We start from the raw sequence: 12,338 nt of genomic DNA, 5'->3' as shown, positions 1-12,338 counted from the left end.
GCAATGTGGGATGGGCAATAAATGCTGGCCTAGCCAGTGACATCCACAACCCACGAATGAATAAAAAAAAATGTGGCTGATGCATGATGTCCTCAGGATGGGCAGCAGATATTGACTTGCTAGTGCCACCCACATCCCAGGAATGGATTTGAGTCCAAACAATATGGACTCAATAGTAAGTTGCAGAAATGAGATTCCGCAACTTTATGAGCAAAGCTCTAAGTCAGCTGACTGAATCACGCCACTTACTCATTGAAAGCATGGGACTCCTTTACATTCCTTCTGTTAAAGCAGGGATTTCATCATCTGATAGGTGGGGGGGAGGGGGTGTCTCAACATCTGGACCGCTTTTATCAAGGGACTCTCGCCAACAGGAGCTCTTTTATAGAAAGAGTCTCACCATTGGGAAGCTTTCAAAATAGGGAAGGATACTTCACGGTGTCTTCATGGTCATCTGAAATCACTGAAATGAAAATCAGGTGGGTTCTAAGGAGGGCAGGCGATCTATTCTGCCAGCTTACCAACTAGGTGGTGCAAAGCTACCCAGCGACTCACCATTTAAGGGACAATTGAACAGTTCCAAACATGCAATTCAAAGCTTGATTCTACGTATTTCTATTCATTCACTTGACCAAGTGTAGTCTCAAAAGCCCTTAGCAAAATTGTAGTCAATGAGAATTGGTAGGGGTGGGGCAGGGGGGGGGAGGAGCTCATACCTAACACAAAGGAAGATGGTTGTGTTTGTTAGAGGTCAATTAGAAGACCGGCAGCTAACATTAAAGGGAATCTCAAAGTCTTCTATAGACATATAAATAGTAAAGGGGTGGTAAAAGGAGAAGTGGGGCAGATTAGGGATCATAAAGGGGAGTTACACATGGAGGCGGAGGGCATAGCTGAGGTAGTAAATGAATAATTTGCATCTATCTTTACCAAGGAAGAAGCAACCCAGGCAATGGTGAAAGAGGAGGTAATTCAGACACTAGAAGGGGTTAAAATGGATAAAGAGGATGTATTATATAGGCTGTTTGTACTTAAAGTGGATAAAACGCCAGGACCAGATGAGATGCATTTAAGGATATTGAGGGAAGTATAATTTTTCACTCTTCCTTAGACAGAGGACTGGAGACTTGCAAACGTTACACTCTTATTCAAAAAAGGGTGTAAAGATAAGCCCAGCAACTACAGGTCAGTCAGTTTAACTTCAGTGGTGGGAAAACTTCTAGAAAGAATAATTTGGGACAAAATTAGTAGTCACATGGATAAATGCAGGTTAATTAAGGAAAGCCAGCATGGCTTTCTTAAGGGAAAATCATATTCAACTAACTTGTTGGAGTTTTTTGAGGACGTAACATAGAAGGTGAATGAGGGCAATGCTGTTGATGTGGTGGACGTAGACTTTCAAAAGGCTTTTGATACAGTGCCACACAACAGACATGTGAGCAAAGTTATAGGTCATGGAATAAAAGGGACAGTAGTAACATGGATAAGAAATTGGCTGAGTGACTGGAAACAAAGAGTAGTGGTTAATGAATGTTTTTTGGGCTGGAGCAAGGTTTGTAGTGGAGTTCCGTAGGGGTCAGTATTGCTTTTCCTGATATATATTAATGACTTAGACCTTGGTGTACAGGGCACAATTTCAAAGTTGGCGGATGATACAAAACTTGGAAGTATTGTGAACTGTGAGGAGGATAGTGTGGAACTGCAAAAGGACATAGACAAGTTGGTGGAATGGGCAGACAGGTGGCAGATGAAGTTCAATGCAGAGAAATGTGAAGTGATTCATTTTGGTAGGAAGAACATGGAGAGAGAATATAAAATAAAGGGTACAATTCTAAAGGTGGTGCAGGAGCAGAGAGACCTAGGTGTATATGTACATAAGTCATTGAAGGTTGCAGGACAGGTTAAGAGAGCAGTTAATAAAGAATACAGTCTCCTAAGCATTATTAATAGGGGCATAGAGTACAAGAGAAAGGAAGTTATTTTGAACTGATATAAGACACTAGCTCAGCCTCAGCTGGAGTACTGGGTCCAGTTCTGGGCATCACACTTTAGGAAAGACTGAGGGCATTGGAGAGAGTACAGAAAAGATTCATGAGAATGGTTCCAGGGATGAGGAACTTCAGTTATGAAGATAGATTGGAGAAGTTAGGACTGTTTTCCTTTGAGAAGAGAAGGCTGAGAGGTAATTTGATAGAGGTATTCAAAATCATCTGGACAGAGTAGATAGGTAAAAAGCTGTTCCCACTCTTGAAAGGATGAAGAATGAGAGGGCACAGATTTAAAATAATGAGTAAGAGAAGCAAAAGTGACATGAGGAAAAACATTTTCACGCAGAGAGTGGTTAAGGTCTGGAATGCATTGTCTGAGAGTGTGGTGGAGGAAGGTTCAATTGAAGCATTCAAAACAGTTTTAGACTGTTATATGAAAAGGAAGAATGTGCAGGGGTACGGGAAGAAGGTGGGGGAATGGCTCAAGGTCAATTGCTTTTACGGAGAACTGGTGCAGACATGAAGCACTGACTGGCCTCCTTCAGCACTGTAACAATTCTGTGATTCCATGACCTCAGCCCCAGAACATCACTGTGCAGGAGTTCCTCAGGATAGTGTCCTAGGCCAAACCATCTTCAGTTGCTTCATCAAGGACCTTCCCTCCAATATAAGGTCAGAAATGGCAATGTTTGCTGATGATTGCAAGTGTTCAGCACCATTCACAAATCCTCAGATACTGAAGCAGTCCTTGTAAAAAGACCTGGTCAACATTCAGGCTTGGTCTGCTAAGTGGCAAATAGCATTTACACCACACAAATGCCAGGCAATGGCCATCTTCAACAAGAGAGAATCAAACCGTGATCCCTTGGCATAACCATCGCTGAATCCTCCATCATCAACATCTTGGGGGTTACCATTGATCAGAAACTTAACTGGACCATGGCTACAAGAGCAGGTCAGAGGCTGGGTGTTCTGTAGCAAATAACTCACCTCCTGACTCCCAAAGCCCATCCACCATCTACAATTCATAAGTCAGGAGTGTGATGGAATACTCTCCAGTTGCCTGGATGACTGCAGCTCCAAGAACACTCAAGAAGCTTGACACCTTCCAGGACAAAGCAGCCCACTTGATCAGCACCCCATCCACCACCATAAAAATTCACTCCCTTCACCATCGGTGCACAGTAGCAGCAGTGTGTACAATCTAAAAGATGCACTGCAGAAACTCACCAAGGCTCCTTCGACAGCACCTTCCAAACCCACAACCTCTATGACCTAAAAGGACCAGGGCAGCAACACGTGGGAACATCATCACCTGCAAATTCCCCTCCAAGTCACACACCATCCTGACTTGGAACTAGATCACCATTCCTTCACTGTCACTGGGTCCAAATCCTAGAACTCTTTCCCTAAGAGCACTGTAGGTGTGCCTACACACATGGACTGCAGCGGTTTGAGAAGGCAACTCACCCCCACCTTCCGAAGGGTAAGTTGGGATGGGCAATAAATGCTGGAATAGCCAGCGATGCTCACAACCCAAGAACTAATGAAAAAAAAATTCTTGGGTATATTATTTTTGCTTGGTGAGGTCAATGGAAGTTAGTATCAGCAGAGAGATGGTCATTAACCCTGGATGTCTCCGGAAGTTAGTGATTTCAACCATGAATCAACTTTCTAATTCAGCTTCCTCAGCAGTCACTCTCTGTTCTCCCTCCAAGCTTGTTCTCCCCAGTGATGAAATGAATGCCTTGGCCTTAGTGGGTACAGAAGAGGTTTACCAGAATGATATCAGGGATTAGGGACTTCAGTTATGTGGAGAAATTTGAGAAGCTGGGGATATTCTCCTTAGACCAGAGAAGGTTAATGGAGGTGTTCAAAATCAGGAAAGGCTTTGATTAGTAAATAACGACAAACTGTTTTCACTGGGAGGAGGTTTGGTAACCAGAGGTTATAAGATAATTATCAAAAGAACTGGGGATGAGATGAGGAGAACCTTTTTACACAGCCTGAAAAGGTGTTGGAAGCAGATTCAATGTAACTGCTGAAAGGGATTTGGATTTATAATTGAAAAGGAGAAATTTGCTGGATTATGGGGAAAGACTACTTGGATAGCTCTTTTAAAGAGCTAGCACAGCCATGATGGGCCAAATGGCCTTCTTCTGTGCTGTATGATTTATTACACTGTGTAATGCAGCAGCCACTATTGGAACAACAGGAGACAGAGGGAAAAAAGAGATGAGATTTGTTTTTTATTGACAGACTTGAATCAATGACATGGTGCAGGAATAGCACAATGTTGAAGACGGTAAAAGCTGAAGTAAATCAAAAAATAGCAAGTAATTGTTTCCGAGTACAAGTATGTTTGTTGTCGGAGGACAGAAGATACAGAGTCTCCCAATTATTGGGCCTTGGAAGTTTAAACACAAATGCGATGCAAGTGTTGTGAAACAGCCTTCATTAGCCATGGAGTCTGGTAAATCTTCATGGCCCCTGGTAACTAATTATTCAATACTCTTGCACATCTTTTCACATTTAATGCTCTTCAGGATGGAGCCCAGCTGCGGTGATCCCTCTCTCCGGCACCAACCACAGCCAAGAACCTCCAACGGCACTCACTGCTCAGGTTCCTGCATGAAGAATGACTGCACATGCCAGGGAATTGTGCCCAGCTAATGGGCAGTGCCTTCAGCCCAGGAACGGGGAACACTGGAAAAAAAAAGATGAATGGTATATTGAAATGTCTGAATAATGAGCACCTCTGGGACTGAAGCAAGGCGGTCCTCGTGCGCAGATAAAGGTCTATTAGAGGCTGCAGCATGAATCATTAGCTCAGGCCACATTAAACCGAATGCAGTTGAGGAATTTCCAAGCTGAAACCAATGAAATGTTAACTAAAGTCTTCTATGGCGAGACAGCAAGGTTAATGACTTTGTTTGCCCATGGTCATTAATCACATGCTAGGTTTAATTAATTGGTGGATATATCAGTAAAGTGTATTCGTTACGGGTCATAGGGATGGTAAGTGACCATTATAAATAGGTGGTCTCCTTTGATAAATACTTAGCTGCTTTTAGATTGATTGTTTCTCTCCTTCACCCACCCCCCCCCCCCCCCCCCCCCCCCAATTTACTGCACTAGTCAGCTCTGTGGCTCAATTGGTCACATTCTTGCCTCTGATCTGAATGCTCAGTTCCACTCCAGGACCTGAATGTAACAATCTAGGATCATGCACCAGGATGGTACTGAGGGAGTGCTGCACTGTCAGAGGTGCTGGCTTTCAGATAAGATGTTAAACTGAGGCCCCATCTGCCCTCTCAGGTGGATATAAACAATTGATTTTGAAGACGAGCTGAGGAGGTGTCCTGGCCAATGTATATCCCTCCATCAACATCATAAAAAAAAGTTAGCTGGCCATCATCACATTGCTGTTTGTGGGAACTTGTGTGAAAATTGGCTACTTTGTTTCCTACATTACAACAGTGACTACACTTCAGATGTTCTTCATTGGCTAGAAAGTGCTTTGGGATGTCCAGTGGTCATGAAGGGTGCAAGTCTTTCTTTTCATACCATTCAAATGTCATAGAAACCTAGTTCATAAAGGACCAATATCTTTCAGGTACTTTGAAACAGCCATTAAACTGAGCAAGCCCACTCTAAAGTGAATTGGATGGCTCTTTCAAAGAGCCAGTGTGGGTGTGATGGGCTGAATGGCCTCCTTCTTGCTGTATCATTCTATGATTCTTTTTCATTGATCGCAAGTCGACCTAATTACGTACAATGCTCCCAAATCCCTTCACTCTCCAGAAATACTTCTAATTGCCTCTGAACATATTTGTGCTGCACTGCTCAACCGACCGTTCCCGATACCCTCACGTATACCGACCTGGAAAACTGGCCAAAGTATTGAGAATGCTAGCAGCTGAATGAAAAGAAAAACAGCCTATGACATGTGAAAACAAACAGTTGCAATACAGGTGCCACAGAATGTGGGGTTGTTCTAACTTTAGCTGAGTAGCTTATGTACATGAGGGTACATTTTGTAAGAGTGGTGAATGTAGCAATTTCTGAAGTCGGGGCAAATATTGGTGACATGAGTTTGGTTTTCTGGGGATGGTGAGGGGAAGCGGTGATGGTAAGGGTGTTCATGTGGGCGGATGTTGGGAGCATTGCCTCCTGAGAAAATTTGTCCACCTTTCTTATAAGCTCGCTCTGAAATCCATTCCTCTTCCTTTCCCGTTCAGTACAACAACCTTGTGAGGACCCAATTGGAGTGCACATTAAAAACTGAGTCTTAGGGAGTACTGGAGCAGCCTATTAGGGCATGGGAAGTCTGAAGAGGGTTAGTTGCATAGTGCTTTTCAAGAAATGGAGACTGATAGGAGCTGCAACAACATGAATGGCAGGAAAGTGTCGTAGTACATCATGTTCAAGATGTCCCAAAAGTTTGAAGCACAGGCACTGTTATTATGTAGGACAAATGGCAATTTGTACACAGCATGATCCCACAAACCACAAATGAGATAGATGATCAGTTAATTTGTTTGCAGCCGTGTTGGTTGAGGGACAAGATGCCAGGAGAGCTCTCTCCTCTTCTCCTTTTGAGTAGTACCATTGGATCTTTTATGTCTGCTTATTTCATCCGATAAGACGGCACCTCCGACTGTGCTTCCCCACCTCCCCCACCACCCCCCCCAACTCCTCCACTCACGCCCCGGTCCCAACTACTGTCTCAGCCTGTATTAGGTGCTCGAATCTTGGGCCGGGGCTTAAAATAACAATGTTATATTCCTACTGGACTAGGGGCAGTGTGACTGACAGGTGGATGGTCAAATACCATCCAAGATAAGCCCAATGACCTAAGATAATGGCAGGTATGTTCTACTGCAGCAGGCAAATACCAATAGCAAGGGGCCAAGGACTGAGCAGTAACACTGCAATAACATGAGTCGTAAGGACTAATGTTGAGCAGAGTACTGGGGACTTTGAACTGAGTTTGTTCCACATTGATTTCCAATGACAAACATAGACAAAATAAGCATTGCATCTAAAAGCTGACGATGGTTGGATTGTGTGTAGTTTATTCTATGATTCTGTTACCCATTAACTGAAAAACAAGTTCTCTTCCCCCAATATCCTAAATTTCCCCTTATGGGGAAACTAGATAAATACATGCGAGGGAAAGGAATATAAGACTTTGGTTTTTTAAAAATTAATTCACAGGTTATGAGCATCATTGGCAAGGCCATCATTTATTGCCCACCCCTCATTGATCTTGAGAAGTGAAGAGTCCATTGCTGTGGATCTGGAGTCACATATAAACCAGACCAGATAAGGACAGCAGATTACCTTCCCTAAAGAACATTTAGTGAACCGGATGGGCTTTTAATGATTTCATGGTCATAGTTACTGAAACTAGCTTTTTAATTTTAGATTTATTTAATTCATCTTAAATTTCCCAGATACTGTGGCAGTTTGAATTCACATTGCCTGATCATTAATTCAGGTCTCTTGACTACTAACTCAGTGACATAACCACTATACTACCATAGCAGCTGACCAGAAAAGGTGAAGGAGGATAGAGGAGGCTCATGTAAAGTACAGACCTGTTGGATTGAACAGCGGGTTTCTGTGCATAAATACTGTGTAATTCTATGTAATTATTTTTTTAACTTGTCATAGAGTCCTGGAGTAATTACAACAGAGAAGGAAGTCATTTGGCCCATCAAGTCCATGCCAGCTCTCTGTAGAACAATCCTGTCAGTCCCATTCCCCTGTTCTCTCCCCGCAGCCCTGCTAGTTTATTTCCCGTAAGTGTCCGTCCAATTTCCTTTTGAAATCTTTGATTGTCTCCACTTCCACCACCCTTGTAGGCAACAAGTTCCAGACCATTACTACTTGCTGTGTAAAAAAGTTCTTCCTCTAGATTGCCCTGTATGCGAATTTTTCATCTTAGTGAATAATTTGCCCAGATCAGCTTTAGTATAATCTCGAAAATATCAGTTAGGTCGCATCAGCATCTTCCCCTTTTCAGAGAGAAGAAGTTCGCCTTCATTAACCACTGATAAAAAGACAGGAAAAATCCTGAAACCAAGAAACATCTTTGTAATTTATCCCTGTTACGGGCAAACTTCATTTTCCCCTAAAACCCATGTCTGAAGTCTATTCTATTACAGTTCTCTTACATGGCGAGCCTGTCAGACATGGTTTGAATTTCAGAAGAATTAATTCCCAAGTTTAAATGTGCTTACACAGCTATTTTTCTTCCACAATTATAATCCATTTTTATAAAGCATATACATAAATATTCAACAGGAGGAGGAGGTGAATAAATCTCACACATTGTGAAAGCATCTCATTAACTTTCAACTTCCATGTCCAATGTGATCTCCAGTAGCACAACATGTATAATGCAATAAGCTCTTTAATAAGGGCAAAAAAATGTCATCATTCATACACTGCTATGATATGCTATCTTTGTGTGTAGTCATTAATATGGAGGGCTTAGAAATGAGGAGTGTTAGAACCGTAGGTTTGTTAAAGTTTACTGATGGCTTTGGATATCAAAGCTTTGGAAAGGGCCTCCGGCACTGTACACTGGGGTACAGATATGTAGGAGGGTAGAGGATAGGAGCAGGACACATGATAGGCACAGGGAGGGGACTATGGGATAAGCACATGATGGGGGTAGGATTGGATCACAGGACAGAAGGAGCTGTATAGTTACAGCATACTTGGGGATAGTGTAGTAGTGAGCATGGAAGGATCGTCTAAAGGCAGTTGAACATATCATACATGAAGAGTGACCACACATCCATCTGTCCACACAATCCAACAGAGATCATTGGATGGTGGTCTTCTACAGTGGGAGGGTTTTCTTCGTCCAGCCCATACAATAAGGGAAGGGATGTCAGCCTTGAATTGCCAGACAAAACTCCTGTCAACACTCATCACTCCAGTCAACACTCATCAGGACTACCAAGAGGGGAATTTGAACCATCCAGCTTCTGGACTCAAAAATAGGAATAGTACTACTGAGTTAAAGGCTCCCTCCATAGAGCTCTAGTTTAACCAGCTCAGCCTAAGAAAGCAGCACATTCTTGAAGGCAAGCTCTCTGGTGTAAAATGCAGTTCAGTTTAGATTGGGTTGGTGAACAAATGGATGGGGCTGTCGTTTTTAATCTAAAGCTGATCAAAGTGTACACCTGCCTATTCCATCAGGCTCCTCTGTAGATGCCTTCATCCTGACATCTCGCATTCCCATTCTGCTGATAATTACATCAGAAAAATATGGGGATCTCTAAGGTCCTATTTTCTTGATTGCTTCACATTGATTGGGAAGCTCCTCGTCTGATTACCATGACACTGGCTATTCCAAAATGAGCATCATTAAGATCATATTAGCTCCCAATCACTTGTGGTAATAGAGTTAAGCAATGATCAGAATATCTTTTTTCTAATTAGTCTCTGTGATATGAGTGATTAAAAGCAGGGTCAGAGCAGTCACTGGAAAATGAACTAAATAGAACAGCAGCAGGAGAGACTCCCTGAGATTGAAGTGATAAATAGTTATCTTGTAACCCGCTTGATAGGCTGATGGTGAAGCTACTAATCAGTGTGTAATTGAATCTTACAGTCTGGGATGGACCCCTGTCTGTACTGAGATGAATGATTTCATCCAGGGCAATACTTACAGTTCCTCACACTGTTCCTGAGGGTGCAACTATCAGGAAAGACTGAACAAGCTGGGTTCTTTTCTCTAGAAAAGAGAAGGCTGAGAAAGTGACCTAATACAGGTCTTTATGAAGGTGTCTGATAGGGTAGACGAAAGATGTTTCCACTTGAGGGGGAGACCAAAACTAGAAGCCATGAATATAAGCAATCCCATTGGGAATTCGGGAGAAACCTCTCTGTTCAGAGATTGGTGAGAATGCGGAGCCCATTACCACAAGGAATAGTTGAGGGGAATGGCACAGATACAGGGAAGCTTAGATAAGTACATGAGGGAGAAAACAATGGAAGATTCTGTCAATGGTGTGCTATCATGGGAGGAGGCTTGTGTGGAGCATAACCACTAAGAAGCCTGTTTCTAAGGCTATGGAGGAGTTAGACTGGCCAAGGTTGTCACTCTTGATTTCTGTTGTGTGCTCGCCAGAAGACAATGTGTGCATGGATGATGGCCAATGACAGGGTTCGGCTTGGATGTACTGTCCTGATGCTGAGATAAGGTGCCCAAATTCACTGTCTAGTCTCACATGCAAAGAAACACAAAGAACTAGCATTCATAGAGGCTTTATCATATGTTCAGGGCATGCCATAAGGTCTCAAGTCTAATTCACTACTATCATTTTGAAGTGCAGTCACTATTAGGTAGGCAAAGGAAGCTGTCAATTTCTGCTCCACAAGATTCTAACAGCAACAAAAAGGATCAATAATCATTTCATTAATCTTTAGCCAAAATAAAAGGAAAATTCTGGAGATGCTGGAAATTTTTACCAGATCAGAAAATGCTGGAAACAGTTAGGCAGCATCTGTTAAGAGAACACAATTTGATTTTTCAGGTCTTGGAACTAGGGTCAGACTTCATTAACTGCAACTCTGAAGAGGGATGCCATAACCAAAATGTCCACTTGTGCTCTTCTGACTCAGTGACTACTGAGTGTTTCCATTCTGTGTTTGGTGTTGATTGAGGGAAGAATAATGTCCAGGACACCAGGAGAACTCCATCCCCTTTGTCACCGAGTGCCACTGGATCTTTAATGCCACCTGAACAGGAGGATATCCCTTCGGTTTAGTATCTTATCCAAAAGATGGCTCCTCTGACAATACAGCACTCTCTCAGTACTACATTTGGAGTATTAGCCTAAATTTTGTGCTCAAGCCTCTGGAGTTAGACTTGAACACAGGACCATCTGACTCAGAGGTGAGAGTGCAAGCTCAGAGGAGAAAGTGAAGTGAGGGAAGTGGGGGAGAAAGGGGTTAAGGGGATGGTGTAGACAGGGAATGGAGGAGAGGGGGAGAAACAGAGGGGATGCGAGAGTATGGAAAGTAAGCGAAGGTGGAGAGAAGGAGGGTATGAGAGAGTGTAGAGAGGGAATGGAGGAGAGGGGAAGAGACAGAGGGAATGTGAGGGTATAGAGAAGGAGGGAAGGAGGGGATGGGGGAGTGTAAAGAGGAGGGAAAGGAGGGTAGTGGTGAGAGAAAGAGGGGTATAGAGGGTGTAAAGAAAGAGGAGAGCAGAGACGAATGAGGAGAGAAGGAGGGACGTGGATAGTGAAGACAGGGAATGGTGGCAGAGTGAAGGGTAGGGTAGAGCTGGAGGGGCAGCTCATTCACATTAGTTTTATGCTTGAATGGCAAGTTGAAAATCTGCCCCATCGAATTTACTTGCTTATTACATAATATCCTTTTTTTAAAAATGCTGACCAGATCACTCGATTGAATAAATTTAAGCCGATTGAGGGAAATATATGAGTGTACTGTTGTAAATTGAAGCTTGCAAACTTTGTGTGGTGGGTGGAAATTTCATCTTTGGTGAAGGCACAAAGTGTGTGATCATGAGTTGGCTGTTACAATAACTCCCGCTAACATTGAATTTCACCTCCCTCTTGACCATGTAGTTCCTACTCAGGGGCCAAAGCAATAACTCCAACTAGAATGGGAAACAATTCAAATACTTTTCTTAATAAGCTGAACACAATATAACTGTAACAGTTCTGCTCCCTGTATCACACCAAGTCCTGTTCACCCATCATCATTGTGCTCACTGGTTCCCGGTCTGGCAAAATGGGGAGGCGGTGGTGTAGAGCATGGCTACCGGACCCGAACCCGATGGGACCCGACGACATGTGTCGGGGTCGGATCGGGTCGGACACAGTGACAGCCAGGACATCAAGGCGGGAAACACTCCGCACTAGTCTGCAGTGACTGATTCCATCCAAGGTAGAACACAACCTCTTCAATAAAGTTGATTATATTCCGGTGGTCGGGTTGGGTCGAGCGCGGGAAAAAATGAAAGGACTCGGCCGGGTCGGGCTCGGGTCGAAGGTAGTTCTGTCGGGCTCAGGTCGTGGTAGGGTGGTGTAGTGGTAATGTCACTAGACTAGTAGCCCAGCGACCCTGACTAATGCTCTGGGACATGGATTTGAATCCCACCATGGCAGATGGTGAAATTTAAATTCAAGTAATAAATCTGGAATTTTAAAAAATCTAGTCCAATGGTGACCATGGAACCATAGTCAATTGTAAAGAAAAACCCATCTGGTTCACAAATGCCCTTTCGGGAAGGAAATCTGCTGTCCTTACCTGGTCTGGCCTACATGTGACTTCACACCCCCCACTCCCCCACCCCAG

At 43.4% G+C, this 12,338-nt stretch overlaps 1 protein-coding gene across 3 annotated transcripts in view; it reads right to left on the bottom strand.

Annotated features, from left to right (window-relative positions):
• The window catches only part of cdh11 (cadherin 11, type 2, OB-cadherin (osteoblast)), a 195,849-nt gene that overhangs the window by 8,013 nt on the left and 175,498 nt on the right, over nt 1-12,338 (bottom strand). The window lies entirely within an intron of this gene.

Source organism: Heterodontus francisci, chromosome 17 (genome assembly GCF_036365525.1).
Source record: "Heterodontus francisci isolate sHetFra1 chromosome 17, sHetFra1.hap1, whole genome shotgun sequence".
NCBI lineage: Eukaryota > Metazoa > Chordata > Chondrichthyes > Heterodontiformes > Heterodontidae > Heterodontus > Heterodontus francisci.
The sequence above is the reverse complement of the archived record's forward strand: the minus strand, read 5'-3'. Positions and strand labels throughout refer to the sequence as shown.